A 20,004-nucleotide genomic window follows, 5' to 3' on the forward strand; every position below is an offset into this window, starting at 1 on the left:
TACGAGGTTACATCCAGAAAATGTGGAGAAGATGATGTTCATTAAAATGAATTATAATCAATTCCTCCGCGGAGACATTGACCAGCAGCAATTGCCTCCACAAAGTACACAGGGAGCTGAGATGGTGGATTCCAGTGGGGACGAATTGATAATCTGTGAGGAGGGGGATGTACACGGTGATATATCGGAGGATGATGATGAGGTGGACATCTTGCCTCTGTAGAGCCAGTTTGTGCAAGGAGAGATTAATTGCTTCTTTTTTGGGGGGGGTCCAAACCAACCCGTCATATCAGTCACAGTCGTGTGGCAGACCCTGTCACTGAAATGATGGGTTGGTTAAAGTGTGCATGTCCTGTTTTGTTTATACAACATAAGGGTGGGTGGGAGGGCCCAAGGACAATTCCATCTTGCACCTCTTTTTTCTTTTATTTTTCTTTGCGTCATGTGCTGTTTGGGGAGGGTTTTTTGGAAGGGACATCCTGCGTGACACTGCAGTGCCACTCCTAAATGGGCCCGGTGTTTGTGTCGACCACTAGGGTCGCTTATCTTACTCACACAGTCAGCTACCTCATTGCGCCTCTTTTTTTCTTTGCGTCATGTGCTGTTTGGGGAGGGTTTTTTGGAAGGGCCATCCTGCGTGACACTGCAGTGCCACTCCTAGATGGGCCCGGTGTTTGTGTCGGCCACTAGGGTCGCTAATCTTACTCACACAGCTACCTCATTGCGCCTCTTTTTTTCTTTGCGTCATGTGCTGTTTGGGGAGGGTTTTTTGGAAGGGACATCCTGCGTGACACTGCAGTGCCACTCCTAAATGGGCCCGGTGTTTGTGTCGGCCACTACGGTCGCTAATCTTACTCACACAGCTACCTCATTGCGCCTCTTTTTTTCTTTGCGTCATGTGCTGTTTGGGGAGGGTTTTTTGGAAGGGACATCCTGTGTGACACTGCAGTGCCACTCCTAGATGGGCCCGGTGTTTGTGTCGGCCACTAGGGTCGCTAATCTTACTCACACAGCTACCTCATTGCGCCTCTTTTTTTCTTTGCGTCATGTGCTGTTTGGGGAGGATTTTTTGGAAGGGACATCCTGCGTGACACTGCAGTGCCACTCCTAAATGGGCCCGGTGTTTGTGTCGGCCACTACGGTCGCTAATCTTACTCACACAGCTACCTCATTGCGCCTCTTTTTTTCTTTGCGTCATGTGCTGTTTGGGGAGGGTTTTTTGGAAGGGACATCCTACGTGACACTGCAGTGCCACTCCTAGATGGGCCCGGTGTTTGTGTCGGCCACTAGGGTCGCTAATCTTACTCACACAGCTACCTCATTGCGCCTCTTTTTTTCTTTGCGTCATGTGCTGTTTGGGGAGGGTTTTTTGGAAGGGACATCCTGCGTGACACTGCAGTGCCACTCCTAAATGGGCCCGGTGTTTGTGTCGGCCACTACGGTCGCTAATCTTACTCACACAGCTACCTCATGGCGCCTCTTTTTTTCTTTGCGTCATGTGCTGTTTGGGGAGGGTTTTTTGGAAGGGACATCCTGCGTGACACTGCAGTGCCACTCCTAGATGGGCCCGGTGTTTGTGTCGGCCACTAGGGTCGCTTATCTTACTCACACAGTCAGCTACCTCATTGCGCCTCTTTTTTTCTTTGCGTCATGTGCTGTTTGGGGAGGGTTTTTTGGAAGGGCCATCCTGCGTGACACTGCAGTGCCACTCCTAGATGGGCCCGGTGTTTGTGTCGGCCACTACGGTCGCTAATCTTACTCACACAGCTACCTCATTGCGCCTCTTTTTTTCTTTGCGTCATGTGCTGTTTGGGGAGGGTTTTTTGGAAGGGACATCCTGCGTGACACTGCAGTGCCACTCCTAGATGGGCCCGGTGTTTGTGTCGGCCACTAGGGTCGCTAATCTTACTCACACAGCTACCTCATTGCGCCTCTTTTTTTCTTTGCGTCATGTGCTGTTTGGGGAGGGTTTTTTGGAAGGGACATCCTGCGTGACACTGCAGTGCCACTCCTAAATGGGCCCGGCGTTTGTGTCGGCCACTAGGGTCGCTAATCTTACTCACACAGCTACCTCATTGCGCCTCTTTTTTTCTTTGCGTCATGTGCTGTTTGGGGAGGGTTTTTTGGAAGGGACATCCTGCGTGACACTGCAGTGCCACTCCTAGATGGGCCAGGTGTTTGTGTCGGCCACTAGGGTCGCTTAGCTTAGTCATCCAGCGACCTCGGTGCAAATTTTAGGACTAAAAATAATATTGTGAGGTGTGAGGTATTCAGAATAGACTGAAAATGAGTGGAAATTATGGTTTTTGAGGTTAATAATAATATGGGATCAAAATGACCCCCAAATTCTATGATTTAAGCTGTTTTTTAGGGTTTTTTGAAAAAAAACACCCGAATCCAAAACACACCCGAATCCGACAAAAAAAATTCGGTGAGGTTTTGCCAAAACGCGGTCGAACCCAAAACACGGCCGCGGAACCGAACCCAAAACCAAAACACAAAACCCGAAAAATTTCAGGCGCTCATCACTAACTGTTTCTTTTCCTCCATATCGCTAAAGGTTTTTCGATTCGGATGTAAGTATTTGCATACGTTACATTTCCCACACTTAAAAGAGCCCACACACTTCGGCATCGGGGTGTTCCTGGTGGACTTCTCCTTCAACAAACTGGGTGCAAGCAGGTCTTTCAGGTTTCTAGATTTCTTGAAGATGAGAACTGGTTCTGGCGGTAGGATGTCCTTAAGTACTGGGTCCATGAGAAGGATGTTCCAGTGGTTCTTGAGTGAATTCCTGATGGTCTTTTCGTGTTGACTATAGGTGGTAATGAAAGCAACTGAATCCTTCTTATCATCTCTTGGTTTGTACCTCAGGAGGTCTTCTCTGTCCACATTCCTCGTCTTCTCTAAGGCTTCCTTCAGAATGGGCCCCGGGTATTCTTTGTCCTTGAACCTTTTGCTGTAGATCTCCAGTTGGTCATCACAGTCCTTGGAATTCGTACAGTTCCTCTTTATCCTTGAAAACTGTGATGCCGGGATGTTATCCTTCCACTTCTGGAGGTGGTTGCTTTGGTAGTGCAGATAGCTGTTCATATCCACCTCTTTGATATAGTTCTTAGTGGTGATGCCTCCATTTTCACCGGTTAAAATCAAGTCCAGGTATTCAACCGATTTGTCATTGGTGTTTGAGGTAAAGGTCAAGTTCAGATCATTACTTCCCAGCATACTTAAAAACTCATTAAAAGATTCAACCGTGCCGTTCCAAATGATTAAAATGTCATCGATGTATCGTCTGTAGAGTACCACATTCTCCTTAAAAGCACTAGAACTGTAAACATGTGTTCTTTCCCAACATCCCATAAATAAATTAGCAAAGCTTGGGGCAAAAATCGTCCCCATAGCTGTGCCGCAACATTGTAGGTAAAACTGGTTAAGAAACTTAAAATAATTATGGCTGAGGATAAAAAGCATAAGATCACAAATGAAATCTCGGTGGATAGAAGTCAGGGCTGGATCGTTGTTCAAATATTCCCTGCATGCAGCTATGCCTTTAGAGTGTTCAATGCATGTGTACAAGGATTGGACATCCACTGTCGCCCATATATACGTGTCCTTCCATTACATTGTTCTAAGTATATTGAGTATCGATGTCGTGTCCTTTAAATATGATGGCAATGCTGTCACATACTGTTTCAAAAAAACATCCACGTACTCTGATAAATTGGAGGTCAGTGAACCTATGCCCACCACTATTGGTCTACCGGGTGGATTGGTCAGGGATTTATGGATTTTTGGTAGAAAGTAAAAAATGGGGGTGATGGGATTGCATTGCATAAGATATTGGTATTCTTCCTTTGTTATCACATTCTTCCGCAGGCCATGTAGAAGTATGGTCCTTAGCTCCTCCACAAACGGTTCCTTTGGGTCACCCTGTAGTGGTGTGTAGGAATTAGCATCTCCCAGCAGTCTTAGTGCCTCTTTTGTATAGAGGTCATGGTCCATTATAACCAATCCCCCCCCCCCCCCTTTGTCAGCCTGCTTTATAACTATGTTGTTGTTTTTCTGCAGTTTTTTCAGGGCTTCGCATTCACGGTTCCCCAAATTCCTTCCCTCAGCCGGTTTCTGTTCAGTGTCACATTAGTCCTTTTTTACCATATCATGGTAAAACGTGGATGTTTTTTTGAAAAAGTATATGACAGCATTGCCATCATATTTAAAGGACACAACATCGATACTCAATATACTTAGAACAATGTAATGGAAGGACACGTATATATGGGCGACAGTGGATGTCCAATCCTTGTACACATGCATTGAACACTCTAAAGGCATAGCTGCATGCAGGTAATATTTGAACAACGATCCAGCCCTGACTTCTATCCACCGAGATTTCATTTGTGATCTTATGCTTTTTATCCTCAGCCATAATTATTTTAAGTTTCTAAACCAGTTTTACCTACAATGTTGCGGCACAGCTATGGGGACGATTTTTGCCCCAAGCTTTGCTAATTTATTTATGGGATGTTGGGAAAAAACACATGTTTACAGTTCTAGTGCTTTTAAGGAGAATGTGGAACTCTACAGATGATACATCGATGATATTTTAATCATTTGGAACGGCACGGTTGAATCTTTTAATGAGTTTTTAAGTATGCTGGGAAGTAATGATCTGAACTTGACCTTTACCTCAAACACCAATGACAAATCGGTTGAATACCTGGACTTGATTTTAACTGGTGAAAATGGAGGCATCACCACTAAGAACTATATCAAAGAGTTGGATATGAACAGCTATCTGCACTACCAAAGCAACCACCTCCAGAAGTGGAAGGATAACATCCCGGCATCACAGTTTTCAAGGATAAAGAGGAACTGTACGAATTCCAAGGACTGTGATGACCAACTGAAGATCTACAGCAAAAGGTTCAAGGACAAAGAATACCCAGGGCCCATTCTGAAGGAAGCCTTAGAGAAGACGAGGAATGTGGACAGAGAAGACCTCCTGAGGTACAAACCAAGATATGATAAGAAGGATTCAGTTGCTTTCATTACCACCTATAGTCAACAGGAAAAGACCATTAGGAATTCGCTCAAGAACCACTGGAACATCCTTCTCATGGACCCAGTACTTAAGGACATCCTACCGCCCGAACCAGTTCTCATCTTCAAGAAATCTAGAAACCTGAAGGACCTTCTTGCACCCAGTTTGTTGAAGGAGAAGTCCACCAGGAACACCCCGATGCCGAAGTGTGTGAGTTCTTTAAGTGTGGGAAATGTAACGTATGCAAATACTTACATCCGAATCGAAAAACCTTTAGCGATATGGAGGACAAGAAACAGTACACCATAAAAGAATTCATGAACTGTAATACTGTGTCCGTGATCTACCTACTAGAATGCTCTTGCAAAAAGTAGTACGTGGGCAAGACCAAAAGACCATTAAAAATGAGGATCCAGGAACACATAAGGAATATTAAGAACAAGGTGAAGAACCATAGTTTCCAGACATTTCACATTACGACATAACTCCAATCCTGAGGATCTCACGTTTAAGGCAATTGAACAAACTCTTGTGAAGGGAGATGTACTGGATATTCCAGCTGCAGACCTTGCAACCTACGGGTCTGAACGAGGGATATGAGATTTCACCTTTCCTATGAGGTGCTGTATCCTCTAATATTCCTTGTTTTCGCCACAACTCGTTCTTGCACATTGTTTTGGTGTCCATCTCACACTATATTAAAGTTATGAATCACCAGGACTCGAGTGTTATTGTGCGATCGGGTTTCTGATGTTAAGATGTCTACTTTCGCGTACAGTCAAACCACACTGGCACGCCCAATCTCGTCCGATCTTGGAAGCTAAGCAGTGTTTGGGCCTGATCAGTACCAGGGAGGGGGACTGCCTGGGAAGATCAGGTACTGTAAGGACTGACAAATGACGTCAAGCCAACTAGTGACCGATCTGTTATCACTTGGTACTAACTAGGTTCACATTATTCACGGCTCACCCTATGATTTATTAATTATGGAGGAATATTTTCTCTGTGTATAAATATCATCACCATTCCTAAGCCACGATATCTGGGTCTCCAAAGACTCCTTAAAGATGGCCACCGCAGTTCTTCTTTTCTCTATGGAGTTTCCCCCTAACAATATGGCTGCCGCAGCACTTAATGGGAAGGACATACACTACATTGAGACCTGAACTTAGACTGCTGCTACCTAGGAGAGGCTGCAGGCACATGCGCAGTGAACGAGGAGCGCCGCTGGCGCATGCGCACTAGCGAACTGGAAGTGGTGCGGAAGTACCGGAGACACGTGACGCGCTACCTCCGTCACCGGAAGTGTGGCGGAAGTGCCGCACTTCATCACATTTTGACAGTTTTGAACATTCTAAACAGTGTTTGCGCCCTATAAACCACTCGGTTTCAGTGTGAACATATCTACAGTGACCTCTATTGCCTTAGGCTATGTTTTGATTGATTGTCCTTGATTGCTTTTAGGTTAAACGTTTTTATTGAATCACATGACCAATTATGACATCACAAACCCTGAGCTAGTATGCCAGGGGTATAAATAGGCATGTTATCTCATTCTGTCCCTACCCCTTGAAGAAGTCTGATGTGACGAAACGCATTGGGTTCCCTGCATTGACCCCCTTGCCTATTTAAGTTAAGTCAGAACTCCTTACCTTTTATAAAGACCTTTATGTTTTTACCAATATTTAGAAAACCTTTTATGTTTTATTCCACTTTTATGTGTTATTAAAAAATTGTTTGTATTATTATATATTTTTTGGCTCATAAATTTTAAGTTTTAGCAATTGCATTTTAAACAACACTAGTCGCCGGTACCCTTATCCCCCCACTCTATACTGTAATATGTATGCAGGTGTATTAAACTGGCAGCACATTGTATCTTATAAACCATCCTGAGACACCTTCGCTTCAATCTGACAGCACATTTTAAGTTTAAATGTGCCGTCAGATTGAAGCGAAGGTGTCCCAGAATGGTTTATATAGCGTTCATGTGCTGCCAGTTTATTTCTGAAGTGTCTCAATAGGGTTTATATAGTTTATTAAACTATATAAATCCTATTGAGACACATCAGAATTAAACTGGCAGCACATATTGCTATATAAACCCTATTGAGACACTTCAGAAAAAACTGGCAGCACATATTGCTATATAAACCCTATTGAGACACTTCAGAAAAAACTGGCAGCACATATTGCTATATAAACCCTATTGAGACACTTTAAGAATTAAACTGGCAGCACATGTTGCTATATAAACCCTATTGAGACACTTTAGAAATAAACTGGCAGCACATCGTATTTTAAGTTTAAATGTGCTGTCAGATTGAAGCGAAGGTGTCCCAGAATGGTTTATATAACATTCGTGTGACGCCAGTTTATTTCTTAAGTGTCTCAATAGGGTTTATATAGTTCATTAAACTATATAAACTCTATTGAGACACTTCAGAATATATCAGGGCCGTTTAGAAACTGGGAGCTCTCCAGGGTAAACAAGCAGGGGATATCCTCTCACATCTGAAGCCTAATAGTTTACATCAGTTTGTGTGTCAATACAACTTACTGGGGGCTGATGCTGCAGGAGTGATCGCACTGGTCCCCCCCCCCCCTCACACATCACGGAACTGGATGAAAAAGAAAATGGCCGCCACACTGATCCTATCCGGCATCCTCTTTTATAGGGTCATGTACACAGAGGAGGGCTGGGTTTGCCTCGGCGGGAGAGGCAAACCCAGCCCAACAAGCCTGAGGCAGCGGCGGGGAGTAGTGACAGCGCGGCGGGGAGGAGTGGCAGCGCGGCGGGGAGGAGTGGCAGCGCGGCGGAGAGGAGTGACAGATGCGGCGGAGAGGAGTGACAGATGCGGCGGAGAGGAGTGACAGATGCGGCGGGGAGGAGTGACAGCGCGGCGGGGAGGAGTGGCAGCGGGGTGGAGAGGAGTGACAGATGCGGCGGGGAGGAGTGACAGCGCGGCCCGGCGCGGCAGTCCTTTACTAATCAGCAGGGCGGGCACAAATGGGCAGGGCGCGTTTCTGACACTAAGAAAAGGGGCAGGGCGCAGCGCCCCGCGAAAGAAGGCTAGAGTGAATACTAAGTCCCTACACATCTCCTAGAGGGTGCACGGGTGTATTCATTACTGGTTGTCATTTTAAAGATCCACAGGTGGTGCTAGTAATTGTTAGGAGATCGGCAGCACTCTGCGCTCTCTCCGTATCAGTGTACAGAGCTGATGGACACTAGGATTCTCCAAAGAGCACTACTGGGTATACACATTTTCCTCCTCTGCTGTCCTCAGTGCATGGTAGGGATGGCCAGCGATTCAAAATCATTGATGGTTTATGGTCAATGTTGACCATAAAAGAACCACCCCATGGATCTTCCCCCACCCTCTATAGAGTGCAGAGACACAGAGCATAGCTCCACCCCCAAATCCCACAAAGACCTGTCCCCAGCTTCTCATTGGCCCATGGACCAGTCAGTGAAAATACAGGGATGACCATCGGGTTGTGCAACCATCAATGGTCATCTATTGCATAGTATACAACCATCGATGGAACGAATTACCATATCCTTCTACAGAAGTAAGGGCTACCAATCTATGATGTACCACCGCTGCTCAGGTGCCAAAGCACACTGTTGGCATCACAGTAAGTACAGAGTCACTCTGATGGTGCATTCTGCACCAGACACACTACACTGCTTAGCAAACCCTGCTTACTCCAGGTTGTCACTGCTATAGTACCACTCAGTAACTCAGGCTCTTGCCACGGGCAAGCAGGACTTTTGCCCGGGGCGCTGCCTTCCGGAGGGCGCCGCACCATGGCAAGATCCGCCACTGTGCCCCCCGCAATGCCTCCCGCTGTGCCCGCCGCTGGTCCCCCGCTTTGAAGGGAACCAGACGCTACGCGTCTAGTTTCCCTTCATGGAGAGGACCTATGATGTGCAGTGCGCGATGACGTCATCGCGCACCGCACAGCATAGTGGCACAGACACTAGGGGTCATAATTGACCTCTAGTGTCTATGCTGTGCTATGGGAGAGACGTAATGACGTCTCTCCCATAGATCCGAGGAAAGGAGAAGAGCGGCGCCGGCGGAGGAGGAGGTCTGGAATCAGGAGCGGGGATTGTAAGTATACTTTTTTTTTTTTTTTTCTTCCAGCTGCGCTACAGGGGTCACAAATGGGGGCGTAACTGACCATGCCCCCATATGAAGCCACGCCCCTATTTTTGGCCCGGGGCGCCCCAAGGGCAAGATCTGGCCCTGTTACTACTGTGCATGAACCCACTGTGTAGAATGTTGCAGTGCGGTACGGACACAGGTGTGAGTAGCTGTTACTGCTGTTACCACAATTACATGTTTGTACCACCACTGCATCTATTACTGCAAGCCTGGATAAGGATCACTGTGTGGCATAAACTCCATTTTACAATTCCAGTGGTGCTTAATGTTAACCTCCTAGGTTCTACATCAGTAGGACTATATCAACAGATTGCACTGTGACACTGAGAAGACCTGTAAAACTTGCACTGCTAGCGGTCCCTGAGGACTGGAGTTGGCGTGATGCCATGGGCCTGTCTTGCATGTCCCTAGGGTCGTGTCTCCCCTAACCCCATCATTATTCTCACTCCCCCTGTCAACATCATCATCCTAATAGGCAACTTCTCCAGTGACTCACTTCTCCACTTTTATCACTGCTTAGTACATGTCTCTGCTAGTGGCCAGAAAACCGTCAGATCTCTGATTAAATGTGAACTAAACACCTACACACTTAATGAAGGGTAAAATGAACACACTCTTGAAGTATTTTCCTCTAATCCATCATCAGTGGTAGAACCCTCAGTCAGTAAAGATTAAGAAAGCAATTAATTTCACAGCTAGCAAAGATGTATAGAAGACAATTGACTTTGATTATTCAGTTGATGCATGGCCAAGGACAAATATGTAAATTTCTCTGCTTGCCCAAGTGCGGAAGGCTCTGTCTTCTCTCAACATTGATGGAATATGCAGGCAATCGGTTCTTAGAGGTTTCCTAATGCCTGTATGTTCTGCACATACTCTGGTATACAGAGCCCTTCCACCAATTTACCAATAGAACTGGGGACCTCTTTGTGTTCTAACCACACTTATTATACCTTCTCAAAGAGCAGTGCAGGGCTAAGAAGAATTAGCAGAATTTGTTTCGATAATTGTGAATTAACTATAAATTAGCCATTGGCTGTGTCTGTAAGCCAATGGCCAAATTGCCACACCATGCCAGAATCTACAGTGCATCCAGTGCATCACTGCACTACACTTTTTCCACATTATGTTATGTTACAGCCTTAATCCAAAATGGAATAAATTCATTTTTCCCCTCAAAATTCTACAAACAATACCCCATAATGTGAAAAAAGGTGTTTTTTTTAGATTTTTGCAAATTTAATAAAAATACAAAACGAAGAAATCACATGTACATAAGTATTCAGAGCCTTTGCCATGAAGCTCAAAATTGAGCTCAGGTGCATCATGGCTCCACTGATCATCCTTGAGATGTTCCTACAGCTTAATTGGAGTCCACCTGTGGTAAATTCAGTTGATTGGACATGATTTGGTAAGGCACACACCTGTCTATATAAGGTCCCACACTTGACAGTGCATGTCTGAGCACAAACCAAGCATGAAAACAAAGGAATTGTCTGTAGACCTCCGAGATAAGATTGTCTCGAGGCACAAATCTCGGGAAGGGAAACGAAACATATCTGCTGCTTTGAAGGTCCCAATGAGCACAGTGGCCTCCATCATCTGTAAATGGAATAAGTTCAGAACCACCAGGACTCTTCCTAGAGTTGTCCGGCCATCTAAACTGAGCAATCGGGGAAGAAGGGCCCTAGTCAGGGAGGTGACCGAGAACCCGATGTCAGAGCTACAGCATTCCTCTGTGGAGAGAGGAGAACCTTGCAGAAGGACAACCATCTCAGTAGCAATCCACCAATCAGGCCTGTATGGTAGAGTGGCCAGACGGAAACCACTCCTTAGTAAAAAGCACATGGCAGCCCACCTGGAGTTTGCCAAAATGCACCTGAAGAACTCTCATACCATGAGAAACAAAATTCTATTGTCTGATGAGACAAAGATTGAACTCTTTAGCGTAAATGCCAGGCGTCATGTTTGGAGAAAATCAGGCACCGCTCATCACCAGGCCAATACCATCCCTACAGTGAAGCATGGTGGTGGCAGCATCATGCTGTGTAGATGTTTTTTAGTGGCAGGAACTGGGAGACTAGTCAGGATAGAGGGAAAGATGAATGCAGCAATGTACAGCGACATCCTGGATGAAAACCTGCTCCAGAGCGCTCTTGACCTCAGACTGGGATGACGGTTCATCTTTCAGCAGCACAATGACTCTTAGCACACAGCCAAGATATCAAGGAGTGGCATCCGGACAACTCTGTGAATGTCCTTGAGTGGCCCAGCCAGAGTCCAGACTTGAATCTGATTGAACATCTCTGGAGAGATCTGAAAATGTCTGTGCACCGACACTTCCCATCCAACCTGATGTAGCTTGAGATGGGCTGCAAAGAGAAATTGGCGAAACTGCCCAAAGATAGGTGTGCCAAGCTTGTGGCATCATATTCAAATAGACTTGAGGCTGTAATTGCTGCCAAAGGTGCAGCAACAAAGTATTGCCAAAAGGCTGTGAATACTTATGTACATGTGATTTCTTTTATAATAAATTTGCAAAAATCTCAAAAACACTTTTTTCACGTTTTCATTATTGGGTATTGTGTGTAGAATTTTGAGGGAAAAAATATTTTTTTTCCAGTTTGGAATAAGACAGTAACATTACAAAATGTCGAAAAGGTGAAGTGCTATGAATATTTTCCAGATGCACTGTATGTTACCCCCTTCAGGAGAGAAGGATGGGTTTGTGGAGCTTTGGCAAGATCTCCATGAGCTGTTGGTCAGATAATTTTTCTATCAGTGTTTCCATCACAGAACTTCTATGAACTTCTATGATAGAAGAGGTGGATGTCAATCTAATTTAGGAATAAAAAAAAACCCAGTAACCTTTAATACAGGATCATTGATCAGGATGCTTAATTTCAATTTTATTCAGTAATTAGTTAAAAAAATAAATTAAAAAAAAATCCTTTCTGCTGGCTTCAATAAGTGCAGAGAACCAAGAATGATTCTCTTTCCTAATCAGCTGATTTGCAGAGAAGCTTATAAGGAAATATGCAATAGCCATTGGCAGATACTGATAAGTAGGGGGTCATACCTATTTTCCATGGTTATAGACAATTTCATCAAACACACAAGCAACTCGGGGTAATGCTTCATTATACCAGGGAGTTTAGCCATGGATCATGCGATTTCGTGTAGACATAAAATGCTGGATGATTTGAGCATGCACAATGGGGGTCATTCCGAGTTGATCGCTAGCTGCCGTTGTTCGTAGCGCAGCGATCAGGCTAAAAATCGGCATTTCTGCGCATGCGTATGCACCGCAATACACACGTGCGACGTACGGGTAGAAAGTCCTTTGTGGTTTTGCACAGGTTCTAGCAACGTTTTCATTCGCACTGGCGGCCGCAAGAAGATTGACAGGAAAGGGGCGTTTCTGGGTGTCAACTGACCATTTTCAGGGAGTGCTTAGAAAAACGCAGGCGTGCCTGGAAAAACGCAGACGTGGCTGGGCGGGTGTGTGACGTCAAAAGCCATCCCTCCAACGTTAGAATCAACGTACACGAAGAGTAAGTTCAGGTCTGGTCTTGTTTTGCACAAAATGTTTTTGCAGGTGCTCTGCTACACAAGCGTTCGCACTTCTGCAAAGTGAAAATACACTCCCCAGCGGGCGGCGACAATGCGTTTGCACGGCTGCTAAAAACTGCTAGTGAGCGATCAACTCGGAATGACCCCCAATGTGTACAGTCTTGCAACGTTCCCCAGCCTGCTCTCCATAGCTCTGGAGGCATTGCCTGGTCTCACAATGGGGGTCATTCCGAGTTGATCGTAGCTGTGCTAAATTTAGTACAGCTACGATGATCTTCACTGACATGTGGGGGGACGCCCAGCACAGAGCTAGTCCGCCCCGCATGTCAGTTCGGCCCCCCCGCACAAGTACAGTGGCATCGCACAGCGGCGATGCTTTTGTACTTGTGGAGTAACTCCCGGCCAGCGCAGCTCCTGCGGCTGGCCGGGTAGATGATCATCGCTGCCCCTGGTCGCAGCGGCTGTGTGTGACGTCACGCCTGCGTTGGCTGGACCGCGCCCCTAAACGGCGGCTTAACGCCGCTGTCCAACCCCCCTCCCGTACAGCGACCACCTCTGCCTGTCAATCAGGCTTAGGCGATCACTAGGGTACAACGGCCTTTGGCCGTCCAGCATGCGCCGGCACACTTCAGCGCATGCGCAATAAAATGCAGTGAGCGATCGGGTCGGAATGACCCCCAATGACCTTCCGTCATTTGTATGAATACGTTTTTGCAGTGTCTTCATCGCAGTGGGTCAAGATGTAACACATAAGTCCAACTGAAATGGACAAAGCTTTATCTTTGTTTTGCATCAAGGTGTACGAGATATGGCAAGTACAACCGACACCACAGAGCTCTCCTTCTCTAGGTCTTGGAGTGTGAGTGCCGGCCACAACTAATGCATTGTCTACTACATATGATGCCCAAGTGCTGCGGGTACAAGTTCTGCCATGTTTCTCACATCTGCATAACTTATCAGTATTGTCTGGGCAGCGTATCCACGGTTAGTTCTGCTGGGAATGAGGCCAGGACGGAGATGAATACCAGGAGACATAACCAGGTGACTCAACGAAAAGAAAAAGTGGCGCCGGTATTAACTTATGTTATAAACTATGGAACTGAATAAATAGCAATACAGCTAAGAGAATAGAGAAAATACTAAATAATGGGGTCATTCTGACCCGTTCGCTCGCTGCTTTTTGTCGCAGCCGAGCGAACGGGTCCCTACTGCACCGGCGCCGTAGTGCGCCGGCGCATGCCAGACGGCCGAAGGCTGTAGCATGGCTGCGATCGCCTCTGCCTGATTGACAGGCAGAGGCGATCGCTGGGCGGGAGGGGGCGGAACAGCGGCGTTTGGCCGCCGTTTCGTGGGAGCATTCCGGCCAACGCAGGCGTGGCCGGCTCGAACGGGGGGCGGGCCGCATCGGCTGCGTGACATCACACGCAGCCGCTGTGGGCCGGGGAGCGATGAGTAGCTCCCGGCCAGCACGCTAAAGCTGCGCTGGCCGGGAGCTACTCTTGAAGTGCAAGGGCATCGCCGCTGTGCGATGCCTTTGCACTTCTGCGGGGGGGCCAGCACTGACATGCGGGGCGTACTAGCCCTGTGCTGGGCGTCCCCCCGCATGTCAGTGTGAATGATCGTAGCTGTGCTAAATTTAGCACAGCTACGATCATCTCGGAATAACCCCCAATATACAGGTAACCTACATACCAACAACGGCAAGCAGATACATATATAAAAATCATGGTATTTATGTAATTCAAATACAAAAAGAGTTACAATGTATTTGTACACACAGCAATACAAATTAGACAGAATAGGAAAAAAACAAATGACTGTTATCAATCGATGCATATTATATTTCTGTTAATGACATATAGGAACTGATAAGATGATCAGCAGCAGAGAATCTCCGGTAATTGGCAAAACAGTCAATAAAGTAATTTAAAATATAAGCTTCAGCAATTAAATAGGGCATTCGCCGTAATGGGTCAGAAGTAAGCGGTTATATGATATCACATACCCGCTGTCAGACATGAAAGTCAATAAGTTGCTTAATTCATGACAGATCCCAAGTACTGATACTCAGCAAAAAGTTTAATTAAAAGACATTGTAATACATCTCATAGTTTTATGCTGATCACTATCAAATGTAGTAATGAGTGTCTTTTAATAAGTTTACAACATATTGGGGGAAATTTACTAAGCTCCCGATTTTGACCGAGATGCCGTTTTTTCATCAAAGTGTCATCTCGGTAATTTACTAAACACTAATCACGGCAGAGATGAGGGCATTCGTAATTTTTTGCAAGTCCAAGTAAAAAATTACGAATGAATACACCATCGGTCAAAACGCGGCTGTTTAAGTATGAATCTCGGTCATTTACTAAGAAGTGCAAAGCAAAAAACAAACAAACACTGCCGTGAAAAATTACAACTCGTAAAAAAGTGCTAAAAAAAAACAGACCTACTTTTTTTTTCCGTGATTGGATAGGCATGCAGGGATCCATGAGATCCGTGCATGTATATCAGTGGGAAGGGGTGGGAAAGTTGTTATTTTATTTAAAAAAATTGCGTGGGGTCCCCCCTCCTAAGCATAACCAGCCTCGGGCTCTTTGAGCCGATCCTGGTTGCAGAAATATGGGGAAAAAAATGACAGGGGTTCCCCCATATTTAAGCAACCAGCATCGGGCTCTGCGCCTGGTCCTGGTCCCAAAAATACGGGGGACAAAAAGAGTAGGGGTCCACCGTATTTTTAAAACCAGCACCGGGCTCCACTAGCTGGACAGATAATGCCACAGCCGGGGGTCACTTTTATATAGTGCCCTGCGGCCGTGGCATCAAAAATCCAACTAGTCACTCCTGGCCGGGGTACCCTGGGGGAGTGGGGACCCCTTCAATCAAGGGGTCCCCCCCCCCCAGCCACCCAAGGGCCAGGGGTGAAGCCCGAGGCTGTCCCCCCCCATCCAATGGGCTGCGGATGGGGAGGTTGATAGCCTTTGTTGTAAAAGAAAAGATATTGTTTTTAGTAGCAGTACTACAAGGCCCAGCAAGCCTCCCCCGCATGCTGGTACTTGGAGAACCACAAGTACCAGCATGCGACGGAAAAACGGGCCCGCTGGTACCTGTAGTACTACTACTAAAAAAATACCCAAAAAAAGACAAGACACACACACCGTGAAAGTATAATTTTATTACATACATACACACATACATACATACTTACCTTAAGTTCCCACGCAGGTCGGTCCTCTTCTCCAGTAGAATCCAAGGGGTACCTGTTGAAGAAATTATACTCACGAGATCCAGGGGTCCAGGCTCCTCGGGAAATCCAGGGGTAATCCACGTACTTGCATAAAATAAGAAAACGGAAAGCCGAGCCACGAACTGAAAGGGGCCCCATGTTTTCACATGGGACTCCTTTCCACGAATGCCAGAAACCCACTCTGACTGATGTCTAAGTGGGTTTCTTCAGCCAATCAGGGAGTGCCACGTTGTAGCACTCTCCTGATCGGCTGTGTGCTCCTGTACTGAGTGACAGGCGGCACACGGCAGTGTTACAATGTAGCGCCTATGCGCTACATTGTAACCAATGCTGGGAACTTTCTGCTCAGCGGTGACGTCACTTTAGGTCAACCGCAGGGCAGAAAGTTCCCATCATTGGTTACAATGTAGCGCATAGGCGCTACATTGTAACACTGCCGTGTGCTGCCTGTCAGTGAGGACAGGAGCACACAGCCGATCAGGAGAGTGCTACAACGTGGCACTCCCTGATTGGCTGAAGAAACCCACTTAGACATCAGTCAGAGTGGGTTTCTGGCATTCGTGGAAAGGAGTCCCATGTGAAAACATGGGGCCCCTTTCAGTTCGTGGCTCGGCTTTCCGTTTTCTTATTTTATGCAAGTACGTGGATTACCCCTGGATTTCCCGAGGAGCCTGGACCCCTGGATCTCGTGAGTATAATTTCTTCAACAGGTACCCCTTGGATTCTACTGGAGAAGAGGACCGACCTGCGTGGGAACTTAAGGTAAGTATGTATGTATGTGTGTATGTATGTAATAAAATTATACTTTCACGGTGTGTGTGTCTTGTCTTTTTTTGGGTATTTTTTTAGTAGTAGTACTACAGGTACCAGCGGGCCCGTTTTTCCGTCGCATGCTGGTACTTGTGGTTCTCCAAGTACCAGCATGCGGGGGAGGCTTGCTGGGCCTTGTAGTACTGCTACTAAAAACAATATATTTTCTTTTACAACAAAGGCTATCAGCCTCCCCATCCGCAGCCCATTGGATGGGGGGGGGACAGCCTCGGGCTTCACCCCTGGCCCTTGGGTGGCTGGGGGGGGGGACCCCTTGATTGAAGGGGTCCCCACTCCCCCAGGGTACCCCGGCCAGGAGTGACTAGTTGGATTTTTGATGCCACGGCCGCAGGGCACTATATAAAAGTGACCCCCGGCTGTGGCATTATCTGTCCAGCTAGTGGAGCCCGGTGCTGGTTTTAAAAATACGGGGGACCCCTACTCTTTTTGTCCCCCGTATTTTTGGGACCAGGACCAGGCGCAGAGCCCGATGCTGGTTGCTTAAATATGGGGGAACCCCTGTCATTTTTCCCCCCATATTTTTGCAACCAGGATCGGCTCAAAGAGCCCGAGGCTGGTTATGCTTAGGAGGGGGGACCCCACGCATTTTTTTTTATTATTTTACAGTGTTTAATTAAAAAAAAAACAAAAAAAAAAAACCCCAGCACGGATCACACAGATCCGGCCGAGATTGATTGTAAAAAAAGTCGGCAGTGTTTTGCTAATCACTGCCGTAAAAATAGAAAAAAAACCACGAATGACATCGACATCGGAACAAAAGAAAAACCCGAATACGACAGCTTAGTAAATTAGTCGTAATCAATTCAAAAAGTTGCAGTTTTACACTTTCGATGTCATTCGTGATTGAACTTTGACCTGAAACGGGAAAATACGAATCTTAGTAAATTTACCCCATTGTGTCAAATGGGGCTGGGGAGCTGGACTGCACACCCTAATTCCAAACATAATAAAAGGTGCTACCATGTTGACACTTGTAGTACTACACAGAAAATAAGAGAAAATGCCCGTGCACACTCGAGTACTAAGAACACTGCTAAACAGAACAATTATAATACACTCCGCAATTTTTTAACATGGAGTAAAATGGAGGTTCTTAGCACAGATTTGGCCAAAAATATGGGCCTATCTTTGGCAACCAGGGGACTCATCAGAGGGGTCCCTAACATTCCTAAGGTTCAGTCCAGAGCATGGGACCCCCCCCCCCCCCCCCAGTGTCGGACTGGGGCATGAATGGCCCACCGGGGGATGCAATGGTAGGGGCCCATATTTTGGGGTGTGGTCAGTCTCCAGAGAGGGTGTGGCCAGCCATCACAGAGACTTGGCTAACCATTAGAAAGTGCACGGTCTGGGCCCCTTGATAAATATATATAGTAAATTCTGATAGTGCATACATGGTAATGTACCACATTAATAACAGCAATGCACTATGGAAAATACACCATAGTAATGTGCAGTATAAGGTAACATTTATAATGTATAATTCAAATGCACAGTCTGAAACCTGATCCCTAGAACAGGCGGTGGGCCCACTGGTGGTTTCCCCTGTACCCCTGTGGGCCAGCATAACCTAACCTCCCCTAGGCATCTCACTAGTAAGAAGTGGCAGTTTATGTATAAGAAAGTGTTACATGAATAAATACAATAATACACCTGCATTTTCCCTCTTTTCTATGTGACATATTGTGTCACATAGATCATATACCAGTGCATACCTCCCAACCAGCGGCATCTCTAGAGAGGAGGGGACCCGTATGCAGACTCTGTGTGTGGGCCCCCTCCTCTCTTGTAGCCGTCACCGCCGCTGTTAGCGCTCTCAGCACTGAGACTCTGGCACAGTGCCAGAGTCTACAGCGCATGCGTAGGACTCCGAAAAATGGCCGCAGCACCATTTTTCCGGAGTCCAGCGCATGCGATGTAGACTCTGGCACTGTGCCAGAGTCTCTAACGCTCAGTGCGCTAGCAGCGGCGGTGACAGCTACAGGAGAGGAGGGGGCCCACACACAGTCGCCAATGGATGCCGGATAGGTAAGTATGGGAGAAATGGGTGCAGTGTGTGCGGTGTGGGCCCCCTCTGGACCCAGGGGCCCGTGTGCACCGCACACACTGCACCCATTATAGATACGCCAGTGCTCCCAACACTGGAGGTGTCCATATACGGACAGGGGGCATTGCCACATGGCACAGGAAGTGCAGTTACATGGGGGGGTCTCCGCATATGCTCATCTCTGAATAGTCCGCAATTCCTTCATAGAAAACTGGAGAGGGTGTGGCCACAGCATGTTGGGGCGTGTATGCACATCTCTTGGGGGCATATGAGAAATGCCCGCTCACCAGTGTATGCCATGCTCCCAGCATTTGTTGCTTGCAGCTTCTTACAAGATGATTTGACCCACTTAAAATTGTCAGTGAGGTTCAACTGATGTGATGGGACTAGGGCAGAAGTTTGCCATGGCACTGCTGACTTCCATATACCCACTGACCTGCCTGACGTAGATGGTCCAGGGAAGACGCTGTTTTGGACATGGACACGGAATGGCCAGAGCAGGCAAAGAACAGACACTGCCCAGGACGCACAGGGTAACTGTGAAGCAATTGAAGCAGGAGCCAACCAAAGACATCTGAGTCTGACTGAGGAGCGTAGACCAGGTGAGTGTGGCACTGAAATGGGGGTACTGTGGGGCATAATGTGATCTAAGGGGTACTACAGTGTGGTATAATGTGATCTAAGGGGCACTACAATGTGGCATAATGGGTACTAATGAGCATTGTTGTATCTATAATGGCTGCAAGGTGTGTAGTGTATATGGGCCCACACCACACACCCTGCACCCATATAAATTATACTTACGCCTCTGGAGTCCCATGGTGGCCGGTGCTTCAGTCAACAATCAATGGAAAAATGTCATGGCAGACATTTTCCCGGTGAGTTGTGCATGTGCACTAGAGATGTACCACAGAACTAGTCGCTGGAACCATGTTCCCGGAGACCTGAACATATGCAGTAGATTCTGGCACAAAGTCTACTGTTTTGCCAGAGATGGACCCTCTCCTTTCTTAAAATACCCTTGATAAGGACTCAACAATGTGGCATAATGTGTAGATCTGCAATGTGGCATATTGTGCAATAAGGGGCCCTACAA

The 20,004-nt window shown here is 46.7% G+C and overlaps 1 pseudogene; it reads left to right on the forward strand.

The window, feature by feature from the left end:
• The first annotated feature begins 5,808 nt into the window (after positions 1–5,808).
• LOC134968274 (5S ribosomal RNA) lies at positions 5,809–5,927 on the forward strand (annotated as a pseudogene).
• The last annotated feature ends 14,077 nt before the right edge of the window (positions 5,928–20,004 follow it).

This window comes from Pseudophryne corroboree, chromosome 10 (genome assembly GCF_028390025.1).
Source record: "Pseudophryne corroboree isolate aPseCor3 chromosome 10, aPseCor3.hap2, whole genome shotgun sequence".
Lineage (NCBI taxonomy): Eukaryota > Metazoa > Chordata > Amphibia > Anura > Myobatrachidae > Pseudophryne > Pseudophryne corroboree.